Raw genomic sequence first — 13089 nt, forward strand, 5'->3', positions numbered from 1 at the left:
CTTCAGTATGGATTGCAAATTAGGGAAAAGGAAACCAAAATCTTCACACCTGAATAAGTGGTAACATGATACACAGAAAACGGAATAAATTTTCATGCATTTAATATTACTTCATAGATGTTCAATGTTCATGCAAGCAGAAGAGAAGGAATCAAGTGACATTTGGCATTGGATAAATCTGATAGTGAGGTATCAGATAAACAAATATGGGGTAAATTGAATGGCAGAGGGATAAACGGCTCAGTGAGCCTTGCCTTTCTAGTTCTCAGGTCTCTTGCTTTGTGATGGTCGCACCAGGGTGCAGCTGCCTTGGCTGGTTCCCTGCTTCAAGCTGGCAAGGCTCACTTCCTGCAAGAAATCTCCAAGGAGAAGCCACATGGACCTACCCACATGTAGCCCTGGGTGCTGGAGCACCAGTGTGGAGACCCTGCCAGTGCTAAGATGCTTACATATTCACTGACTCAGCTTTCCTCCGCAGTCGGCATCATAGTGTGTGTTTTGTTAGATGGAGGAGGACTTAGTGGATTGGTGTTGGACATATGGGTTAATGTTGGTCTTGTGGGCTTGGGCAGCACTGAGTTGGAATGTTTTCTTGATGTGCACTTACCTTTATATAAAACTCTCTCTTATACATGAGTTTCTGTGGATTTGTTTCTCTAAAGTAGCCAGACAAACACATTATGGTACCAGGAGTGGGGTACTAGAGATCCAAATCATACGATGGAGAGCAGATGTTTGCTTGACCTCTCCCTCATGGTAGTTTTTCTTCTTTGTTTAGCCAGAGGTCAGATAAATCCACGATGTTTACTTGGTGGTTTTCTGGGGGGAAATATGAAAATAGAAAGCTTGTAAGCCCACTTGCTTTCAGCCACTAAAATTTGGTCTTTAGATGGGTTTAGACCATGCCTTAAAACTAAGCTTTGAAGAGATCTGCCCCATCCAGTGCTTTGGAGGACTCAGGAACCAATGATCTTTGTCAGAAGCTGGAAAAAATCCGGAACCATAAAGAAAACACCCTTCTAGGACTGACTGTTAAGGGGAGCCTGAGAACAGGCTAAAATGCTTGCTAGGTAACCACATGAATCTTGTTGAGTGGAAGTGGGACAAATGCAGCAATAAAGAGACAGGTTGAGTTTGGCCACTGACACCTGTGGACTTGGTTTACAGGAAAAAGAGGAGAAGATGAGAGCTCATGAAGCTCATGCTAAGATTGGTCTTGTGGGCTTGGGCAGCACTGGGCTGGAATGTTTTCTTGATGTGCACTTATCCTTTATATAAAACTCTCTGTTATACATGAGTTTCTCTGGATTTGTTTCTCTAATGTACCCAGACTACCACAGATGGCAAGACCTCTTTAAAGTGATAAAAAGCAAGGATATAACATTGAATACTACGGTCCACCTGACACAAGCCATGGCATTTTCAATTGCCTCATGTGCATGGGAAAGTTGGACAGTGAGTCAGGAAAATTGAAGAACTGATGCAATTGAATTATGCCTTTGGAAAAGAATACTGAACTATCAAGGGCTGCTGCAAGAACAGACAAATCTGTCTTGGATGACATACTGTCAGAATGCTATTCTCCCAGAAGAACCAACACATCCATTTTTATAGAAGTGGAGCTAATGTGTTATTTGGAAGAAAGGATAACAAGACTTAGTCTCTCAACTTTGGGCATGTTATCTAATGGACAAATCCCTGGTGAAGTGCATCCTGCCTTGTAAAGTGGAAGATCAGTGACAAAGAGGATGACTCTCAAGAGATGGCTTTCTACAGTGACTGCAACAATGAGCTAAATATAACATTTGTGAGGAAGACATAGAACTGAAGACTAGTTCCTTCTGTTGTACATAGGGCTACTACTCATCAGAATCAACGCACTGGCACTGAAAAGCAATAACATGATATCAATGACAATATTCAACATTTCCTGCATTCTCTTGGCTTATTTTTCTTTAGAATGTACACACAAACATGAATCTCCTCCAGTCTTTGGCAAAGAAACATTTTTCCAATTTTTTAAAGCATAGATGTGTAATCACCTTGATTTATGCATCTAATGGCTGAATATTTTAGTTCCTACCAAATTGATTTCTAGAGTCTTCCTTTTCAGCAATGTCTTCAATGTAGCTTGAAATTCTTTAATGGCACTGATACTTGATCATACCCTACTATTTGCTATGGTTGAATATAAGCACATTATTTGGGGTACAGTGACTGGATTTTCCTTCACCTTTTAAAATACGTTTACATTTTGTCCATATGATTCTTAAATCCTGCATATGGGATTGACATTTTTCTTCAGTTACTTTCAGCTTAAGAAATGAAGGGAAACCCTTTGGGTTTACTAACTTCTTATCTTTGTGTAAGACTTCTTCAGTGCTATGTCTTCTTCAGCCACCTTTTGTAAACTTTGATTTAAATCTTTTAGCTACTCTGTTGTAAAATCAACTTTTACATTTGATATGAGGTCAAATTTAGTCTTTTCCTTCCATATACCTTTAATAATTTTTTGCTCTCCTTTTTTATATCTTTAATGTCATCTCACACATTTTCTGGTCTTTCTTCACTACTGCTTACTGCATCAAATCTAGTCGCTAAACACAGACTAGATATAGTCAAGGCCACACTTTGCCTCTCATGAACTTATTTTAATTTTTTTCAGATACAACCTGAACTTGCATATTAGCAAATGATGTTCTGTTGTGCAGTTGGTCCCTGACATTGTTCTGATCTATGGCAATGAGCCTATCCATCATATATTTCCACAGATGAAGTTAGTGTTATTTTTAGGAATTTTAACAATCAAAGTTCATGTGTGCAGTCAGTGTTCACATTGGTGGAAAGGTATTTGCAATAAATAAGTAATTGACATTTCAAAATGCAACCATGTGATTTCAGCGTTATTTCCATCGCCATGGCCATATCTCATAAATGTTAATCCTTCTTTGTTATTCACAGATTTCTCATTCTAATCACCATCAATTATCAATGAATTTTGAGCATACATTGGATCAATTTCAATCTGAAAAATTTGGTAAATATTTTACATTTCATCTTTGGTATTATGGGTTCACTTTAAATTTGAATAGTAGTAGTAATAATTATCCAACACTGACATAATTGTAAAGGAGGCTAGATTTTGTAGTGTTCTTTAAAAGATGAATCCAATTCAATTCCTTTTCAATTTGTCATTTCCAGTATGGTATATTATATGATTGTCTAATTCAAATCACTTAAGGCTAGTATATTGGTCTTATTGTCTAATTCAAATCACTTAAGGCTAGTATATTGGTCTTTCTGTGTGCCATTTAATTTTTGATAACTTCCAGTATTCCTAGATTCGTTCTATCAATTCTACATTCCCATTATTAATTCAAATGTACATCCGTGCCTTCTCATTCTTAAGTCCTGCTATATCAGAAAATGGAAGCTCCGAAGTTTCTCCATTCACATCACAAGTTAAACTCCAAGGTTACAGTTCTTCTCAAATATATTTTCAGTGCTTTTCCCTCAGCCTTACTTTCTGATAATATGTTTTAAAATATTGTTTGATTTTTTCCAATGTGTTTAGTAGATAAGTGTTTCCAAAATGAACCAGCTTTTTCTTGTTCCTAGTCTGTGTTAGTCTGGAATCTCCGCTGAAATGTGTATACCATGGGTATTTGACATATGGAGGCACCATTTCCAGCATCACACACAAGGAAAAGCCACAAGAGTACAACTAAATAGCAGATGAGTAATTAGATTGTTTTCTTTGTTCAACAGTTTTATTGGCATATAATTCACATATATGATTCGCTGGCTTAGTCACAGCAAGAAAGTTGCACAATCATCATCATAATCAGTTTAACAACATTTTCTTCATTCTTGAACTAATAGTTATTAGCCCCCACTGCCCACAACCTCCCCTGCCATATCCTTAAGGAATTATTAACCCAGTTACTGTCTCTACAGATTTACCTATCCTGAATTTCATATAGAAAAATTCATTTAAAAATAATTAACAACAATAACAAAGTAAAACAGATAAAACCTTAATTGAAAACAAAGCTGAAAATATTAAAAATTAGGACAAATTTAAATGGATCATAAGGGGGCTAAAATGATATGGAGCTAAATTTTAACCCAACGGCATCTTCAACAACCCACTTTCCAGTGCTTTCTGCTTCATAGCAAGACGATTGCCGTGCCCAATCTATCGTCAGAGGCCTTTATCCCCACACACGTGTTCACTCTTAAAACCAAACTAACATTAATTACTTAAATGTATGTTGTTTACATTATTGTATTTGGATTTTTCCCATTTACCTCTGATATTGAGTGTTATTTTATTTATTTTCTGGAAAATAAGATATTCGTTATGCCACACTTTTAAAAACATTTGTTGAAACTTGCTTTATGATGAAAGCTATGATCTATCTATGTATTTGTTTAATATTTCAAAGAGTGTGCACTCAGTTACTGCTGAATGAAGTCTTCTATAATGTCAACTAGATTCTGTTGGTTGAATGTGTTATGGAATTCTATTTTCCCCCCAGAATTTTTGTCTGGTTGTATTGATTGTTGAGAGGGGGAGTTGGAAATTCACAGCTAAAATCATAGAATTTTTGATATCCAATTGCAGGTCAAGGGTTTCCTTCCCCATATTTAAAAATTCTTTTTCTTTCAGCATATATTTTTTTTATAAAATCTATTCTGCCACTACTAGCTACTCTATACTTTTATCATCTCTGTAGCCTCTCACATTTTAAATATAATTATTTAGAAAATTCCAGTCTAAACAGACCCATACCAATGTATTACTTTTTGCTTTTACTGTCAAACACAATGTATATAACTCAAAGAATAATGTAGATGTTTTGCCACATCTTTGACCTTCTGTTGTTCATCTTTCTGAAAGTCCGAGATTACTTTCTCTATTTTGTTTGTTTGTTTGCTTTTAGAAAATACTAACCACTCTTTATAATAAGTCTTGTCTTTTCCTCTCTCATTTGAGAATCATTTTATTTCCCCCTTATTTTTAAAAGATATGCCTACTGGATGTAGAATTCTGGGTTGATTGTTATTTTTGTTTTGGCACATCCAAAACTTTGTGTTACTTCCTTTTGAGTCTCATCTTTCTGATGAAATATTGTCCGATATTTGAATTGGGGTTCTCCAACAGGTAGTGGTTCATTTTTGTCTTGATGCTTTGAGAATTTTGTTTGCTCATCTTTAGTCTTCCAGAGTAGGACAATGATGTCTTAGATTTCTTTCAGTTTGTCCTATTTTTCATTCATTCTGAAACTGGAATCTGTAAGTTTACGTCTTTGTCCTACTTGCTACAATTACATCAGTATTTATTTGGGTATTTTTATAGTTCTATTCTCTTCCTCCTGGCCTCTTATAATTCAGTGAAATGAATGTTTAATCTTTCATTGTGGTTCTATATATTTATTATCTTTTCAGTATATGGATTCTTTTCTATTATAACTATTGTGAATTTTCTGTAATTTTAACTTCAAGATCAGGTTTTTCTTCTCTTTACTTCTTTTTAAACCATCCAAGTTATTTTATTTTCTTTTACTCCCATAAAAAGTTTCAGTCTCAGAAACCCACAGAGGCAGATAATGACCCTATGCTACAGGGTCTTTAAGTCAGAATTGACTTAATGACAGTGAGCTTGGTTTTGAGGGTTTTTTTTTGTTTGGTTTGGTTTTTTTAGTCATTGCCATCATATTGGTCCTATTATCTTTTTTACTGAGACTTGCCTTGCCTTTGTTTTCTTTTGTTTAAAGCAGGTTCATAGTTGCTATTGAAGCATTCTTATGATTGCTGCTTATTTTGTGAATTGATTCTATTACTTTTAATCACCTGCTGATTGTCTTGTCTAATATAAATTGATATTTTTCTTTGTTCTTGATATAAGACAAAATTTTATTCAAAACATAGAATTTTGAGTATTATAATCTTTTGGTCTTATTTAAGTTTTCTCCTCTATCAGGACTCATCTTAATGTCTCGTGAGAAGCAAGATATATATTTATTTAGTATGTCCAGCTGGAGGTAGAAGTCTAGGTGTCCCACATAGTCTGTGGACAATTGGTTTGGAAAAGCACCTAGGTTCTCTGCAGGATTGGGTGACCAGGTTTCCCAACAGGCATCCAATGATAGCTACTTGCTGGAAGAATAGGGACACATTGTTACTTATCTTCACCAACCTTCACTCAAATCTTGTTGTAGGGGATGGTCTCATTATGCTGGAGGATGATGATGGTTCTGTCTTAGACATTTCCTATGACACTACCCCCGCAGAAATGAGAACATGCTTTATTATTATTAGTGAAGTAGACATCTAGTCTCTCCACATGTTCCTTTAACAAGAGAGAACAATTGAAAAAAATCATTGTTTTTTGTTTTGGTGTGAACCTTAGATCTTATGAGTTGCTAAACTTTCCGGTGTTCAACCTGGGGGATCTGAGGCAAAAATAAATCAAAAAAGGATCATATTGTGAGTGCCCAGTGCCATGAGGCGTCTGGTTTCTTTACTTTGCTTTCTCCATACTCCACCAATTTTTCTGTTCGATAGATATTTACTGTCTAGGGTTTTATACTCCACGCTAAAGAATAGAGAGGGAAGTGAGCTCTACTCTCTCTTTCCACAGATAGAAGGACCAAAATCGTTTTTTTTAATTACAATATGTCAAAACTTTCATATTTCTTTAGAAATATAGATGGCCAGCAAACTATCATATGTCTTTGGAATTAATGCTACTTGCGGTTTTACCACTGACTTGTATGTAATGTGTTTAAAATATTTATTTACTAAAATTAGTTCCCTTGAATTTCATGACATGTGTGTTTCAACTTAAATAGCTTATATTACAATATTCAGAACAGCATGAATTACATAACTATATGATTAGGGAAACTCATAAATAAGAATAATTATATATGATTGGGATGTAAAACAAGTATGTGTAAAAAAACTGTAATTAGTTGTGGAATTTGCTCAGATAAGGTATTTAGGATGTCAAAATTTCTGAAAATCCTCATAGGAAATGGAAAAAGAAATAACACAAGTGAATTCGTAAAATATTTTGGAGGTGATAACAATATGTTTCAAAGAAAATAATTATATTTCAGAAGTTCATGGGATATTTTGACTACTGTCAAACAGTAATAATGTTTTGTTTTAAACTGTGTTGCAAGTTATGTTGCAAAATTTACAGTATTTACTATATTACTGAACAATCTGCTTAACTTTTATTTCTATAAGTATAAGGGACTTCACAATTTTCATGAAATAAAATACATTGTTTTTAATAAAATTTTCCCATTAGCAAGCCTCATGGCATAGTGAATTACTCATTGACTATTAACTGAAAATCAGCAGATCAAAGCCACCAGCCACTCCAAGAGAGAAAGATGAGGCTCCCATAAATATTTAGTCTCAGCAACCCACAGACGATTGGCTATTGTGTTCTATAAGGTCCCTATGAGTCAGCATTGACTGATGGAAGGGAGTTTGGTTTTCAACTAATAATGACATATTTTTTACAAGGTAAAACGAGTTGCAAAATGTTTGTGTGACAATCTGTTAAGCATCACACTTTTCAAAAATTACAGTGGCTTTTCCTGGTACACTGAATGTTCATGTTGATATTTTCATTAGTCAATAGAAAGGTCGCTTTGATCCATAAGGAGTCTTGATGGCAGAGGGGTGAAGCACCTGACTGATAACTGAGAGGTCAGCTCGTTGAAGTAACCAGAAGCTCCCGGAAAAAAACATGGCAGAGGCTGCAGTGAACGTGGCTCTCAGCCAGGAAATCACTTCCAACTCATGATCATACTATAAGGTTTCCCAGGCTGTCAATGTTTAGGGAGATGATCGCTTCATCTGCATCCCATGGAGCAACTCTTGGCTTTGAACCACAGCCATTGTGTTTAGAAGCCCAACGCTGACCCAACTACCCACAGTGGTCCTCAATAAGGACCACAACCCTGGAAACCAAAGGACTACTCTGCCTATGAGCGGAAATCAACTTATGGGCAATGGGTTGGACCTGTAATAGATTTTGTAATAGGATTTCTACTTGTATAACTAAATCATACACACATACACTGTTGCTAAAATAAATGGCAAAATGTCTAACTTTTAGAAAATGTGTCTTAATATTCTTTAATATTCATCCTTTTGAATATAATTGCATGTATCAATAATTCTGACAGTATCTATTGATATCTTGTAGTTTGTTTTTGAGGCTTCTAACAAACGGTGATAAATATTTGAATATATCTGTTTATAACTATTTTTTCTGAAACCAATGCCTTTGAAATAAATCAAATTGGGTATACATAATAGATATGCAAACTCAACAATATTAGTTATGCAGGAGCCACACCATCATGCCCATTGACTTTGCTTCCAAGGGAACTTCCTTTACTAAATTGAGATGTTATGGGGCAGTGAGCGGTTTGAAATTAATATGCCAAACAAATACATTCTTTTATACAAGATAGTTAAAAATTAATCTCGATTGACATTGAACAGCCAGAAGCTATATTATCCTGAATGAAAACCACTGTGAAAGTAGCACTATTCAGAATTGGGGATGTCAGTTAGAAAGACAAGACTGAAACACCACATGACTTCAACCAGGAGTATGCAGCATGTTCAAGTAGCATAGACATGTTTTTTTTTCCTGCCATACGTTTCATGTAAGAAAGAAAAAAATGGGTAACAAAGGCAGTTTATTCATGGAGATATCGTATGAAAACACAAGGTGTCTGGAGAGTCCAAGAAGATTCTATAACCATAACTGTCTTGTACTTCCTGGAGAAGTCAAATCTACTGAACAGCAATATAGTTTGGGAAGGGATAGCAAAGTTACTCTGAAAAGAATCACAGAGTATATATTTTTAGTTTATTTGAAAGGTCTTTGTCTCAACAAAGGCATAAACAATCATAGGCCATATATGTGGCTATTTTCCAATAAAGGTTTTTTAAAACCTCTAAAATGTTAACTTTTTTATGATTTCACATGTACCAACATCGACATATTTTGATTTTCAATACTTCTTAAACATTGTAAAAGCCATTTTAGCTCTCAGGTTGTACAAAAGCAGATGGTAGGACAGATATCGCCCACAGGCCATAGTTTGTAAACACGTTATATTGTAATTATAATTATAATGTAAGCACTTACATCATATTATATTACAGTACATATATAAGATGTATATAGCTTCATTAATAAGGTTTGCATTTTCCACATCAAACCATGTTATTAAATTTGTAACATCTAATTAAAGCCAGTACAGTTATATATATGTTATATATGTGTGTGTATATATGTATATATATTTATATATTTATATTTATAAATATATATATATATATTTAAGATCTCTACGTTGTTGTGCACTGTTCGATGACTGTGGTCAAAATTGTGGTTCTCCAGTGTATTATGTAGAGCATACAATCTTATGTGGAGAAAGAAAAGACCCAGGATAAGCGAAGAACATCGCAAGAAAAAAAAATGAAGTAGGGGTTTAACAGTCACTGACCTTAAACCCAATTACATAACCACAGTAGTTTAAAACTGCGTGGTCTTTTTTTTTTTTTTTGAAGTGCACACACTGTCATTTAATATTTTCCCTGTCAACATTCCCTCAATACCAAACAATATTTCACTTCATCATGTGTACCCGGGTTCCCAGTTCATGAACATAGTTACAGGATGGTGTAGATAGGGAACTGCATTCAGAGTCATGAGACACTTGCTCCATAGTTTGACCAAATGATTTTTTTCTTTTTCTTTCTTTTAATCTTTTCTTGCTAATTTCTGTTTTTAAAATTATTTTATTGGGGGCTCATACAATTCTCATCACAATCCATTAGCCCAGCGGTTATTTTGTGATTTGAAACAGCATGGTCTTAATACTTCGATGTCAATGGAACATAATAGAAATCCCCCTAAATAGATCTATCCACCTACAAATAACTGATCTTTGACAAAGGGTCAAATATCATTAAATAGGATAGACTTTTTTTCTTTAACAAATGGTTCTGACAAAATTGTATTTTTATCTGTGGAAGATTGAAACAAGACCCATAACACACCCAATGCACCCAGAGACCTAAATGTAAATTCCAGAACTCTAAAGATCATCAGTGAGAACATATGGACAAAACTAGGGCCCTATTGCAAAGGATAGACACACTCTCTAATATAAGGAAAGAAGTACCCCTCGTTTATGATGAAATAGATGACTGGGACTTACAAAAAACAAGTATGTGCATCAAAAGACATCTTTAAAAGAATAAAATGAGAACCCGTATTCTGGGGAAAACCATTTGAAACCACACAATAGACAATGGGTTAATCTCTAAAATCTATAGAAAACGTGAACATCTCAACAAAGAGAAAGGGGGAATAATCAATTATAGAGTGGGCAAAGGACATGAACTGACAGTCCACCAAAAATGACATCCAAATGGTCAACAAACATATGAAGAGCTACTCGCTACCACTAGCCATCCAGGAGATGTAAATCAAACTACTGTTAACTACCAATGTACACCAACAAAGGCAGCCAAGATAAAACAAAACAAAACCAGAAAACGACAATTCCTGGGAAGACTCATACACTGCTGGTGAAACTTTAAATTTTTACAACTGCTGGGAAAATTTATATACTTTACAAAAAATATAATCACAATTCACTATAGGGCAAAAGGATTTTTTATCAATACATTTTATTTGCTTAACATGTATTCAATAAAGTGTAATATACGAACTAAAGAGCAAACAATTAGTATTATTTTAATTTACCACATAGCTGACAAAATGGATATTGATTAAATCTTTTCTGAGTTTATGCATTCAAAGAACAATTACATTTCCACTAACATTCCATGTTCATATTTTGTAAATTGTTCAAAGAGTACGCATTATTGACTTGATGAGGCTTGAGCTAGACCACAGGAGCTCTGGTGTCCTACTTGCTTATGAGTTCACCTCCTAAGCAAAAGGACAGCAGTTCAAATCACCAGCCGCTTCCTGGGAGAAAGATGAGGCTTTCTCCCCCTTTAAAGTGTTACAGTCTCAGAAACTCACAAGGGCTGTTCTACTTTGTCCTATGGGGTCGCTGAGGTGGACCCAACTCGAGGACAGTGAGTGTTAGCAAAACATTAAATAAATACATTAAATGCAAAGCTTATCTTTCTCCCGGAGAGAAGCTGGTGGTTTCAAACTGCTAACTTTGAGATTACAGGGAACCCACTATGCTATCACTAGCCCTACTAATACGTTAATGTTTCCGAAATTTCTAAGGACTCCTGGGAAAGTCTCTAGACTTGGCTATTTGACTAACTGAAGATATTTGAGCATAAAAATTCCACTAATCCTGAAATCAGGACACTGTTTCAAAGCCTCACACAATCACTAAGATTTCAAACTCATAATCATCAAATTCATTTTGACTTATTTACAGTGTAGAATTTCCTCATTGGATTTTCTTTGATGTAATTAAAAATAGTTTTATTGGTATAAATAAATCACATAAATCTATAGATATGCTATACATCTCTAATTGTTCACTTGCTTTAAGAAGTGTTGTACAGCGCTTCCAATTTCAGGACATTTTCTGCTCCTACTCATTGATGTTCGCGCTTCATTTCCCCCTTCCTCTCCTGTCATGATCTTAGGTAATTTTTAACCCAGTAACTGTCCATAGATATTTACCAATCCTTAATTTCATTTACAGAAATAATGCAAATCACAAACAAGATGCAATAAAAAAAACAACCAGCACCAATGACTACACAAAACAGAAAAACCTCAATAAAAAAGAAAGCAAAAAAATATTAAAAACTGAAACAAATTTAAAAGCAGTCATAAGGGAGATCAAATCAGGAGGGTTTCCCTTTTCACCGAACTACACCTGCCATAATCCACTTGACAAGGCTCTCTGACAGAGAGCCGGGCTAGCCCCACACTAAGACATGGTCAGAGGAGACTCACAGGCAGCTTAATCTAGGTGGGGACCCTGAAAAGAGATTCGGGGCTTCCATTGCCATCCATAGCCTTCTGCAAAACAGGTATTAATAATTTAAACGCAAATACTATTTCATCTTTGTATTTGGATTTCATTATCTACAATCCTTGGATCACACAGGCTGGTGTGCACCTTCCATGTGGACTTAGGCGACACCTCACTAGGATGGCTGCTTATCTGAAGACAAACCTTTAAGACCATATAGGTTCTATACCTCAGATAGCCGGTGTCACTTTGCTTTTCGCCACATTTAGGTATAGCATCAATATTATCACACCAAGATTGTAGTGCTATCTTTCTGAGGATGAGTGTTAAATAGAACCATGTCATAAGAGCTAATTGTTCCTAATCGGTGCTAGAATGAAGTGTTAGCCCCAAATCCACTCAGATGTTTATGGTTTACATGTGTGTCTGATTCACTTTAGAGACATCAATATCATTTTATGATAGAGAATATTATAAATCATTGCCTTGGGCATAATGTAGTTATATTGGTAGTGTCATTAATTTAGCCAATGGTATAGAATTAAAACACCGCTGAGAAAAGAGAATTATAAAAGTATAGACTGGCTTTTCAGATTGTAGTACATGAATTGTTGGCTTGTATAGATTAAACTGTTTAATGGACACTATTTACACATTGAGGGTTGTTAATAGGACAAAACTTTCAATAGCACTCTTTCACAAAAGCAGAGTCACACCTACCAGATTAATAAATGTTAGAAGAAAGCAAGGCAAGCAATAACATGGTAAATATTTGGTAATCCCAGCCACCATTCATTGGGTACCCTCAAAATAAGATATACTAATCAAAAACCAAAGTCCTCTAATTTTATAGCCTTGTTCTTTATTCCCTCTTCTAGCATGTTCAACCCTTGTTCTGTATAGACCTCCAATACTATAACCTTCTCACACTAACGTGGTTCAGACTTAAGTCTTAAGGACTATATCATTTCCTTAAATTTGCTACAGGTGAGTTTGAGGTCAAGTGATGTTCTCTTAGTGGGTGTTAGTCTGGGTACTTTAGAGAAACAAATCCACAGAA

The sequence above is a fragment of the Echinops telfairi genome, unplaced genomic scaffold (assembly GCF_000313985.2).
Source record: "Echinops telfairi isolate 266 unplaced genomic scaffold, ASM31398v2 ScPeMD7_11;HRSCAF=52, whole genome shotgun sequence".
In the NCBI taxonomy this organism is placed as follows: Eukaryota; Metazoa; Chordata; class Mammalia; order Afrosoricida; family Tenrecidae; genus Echinops; species Echinops telfairi.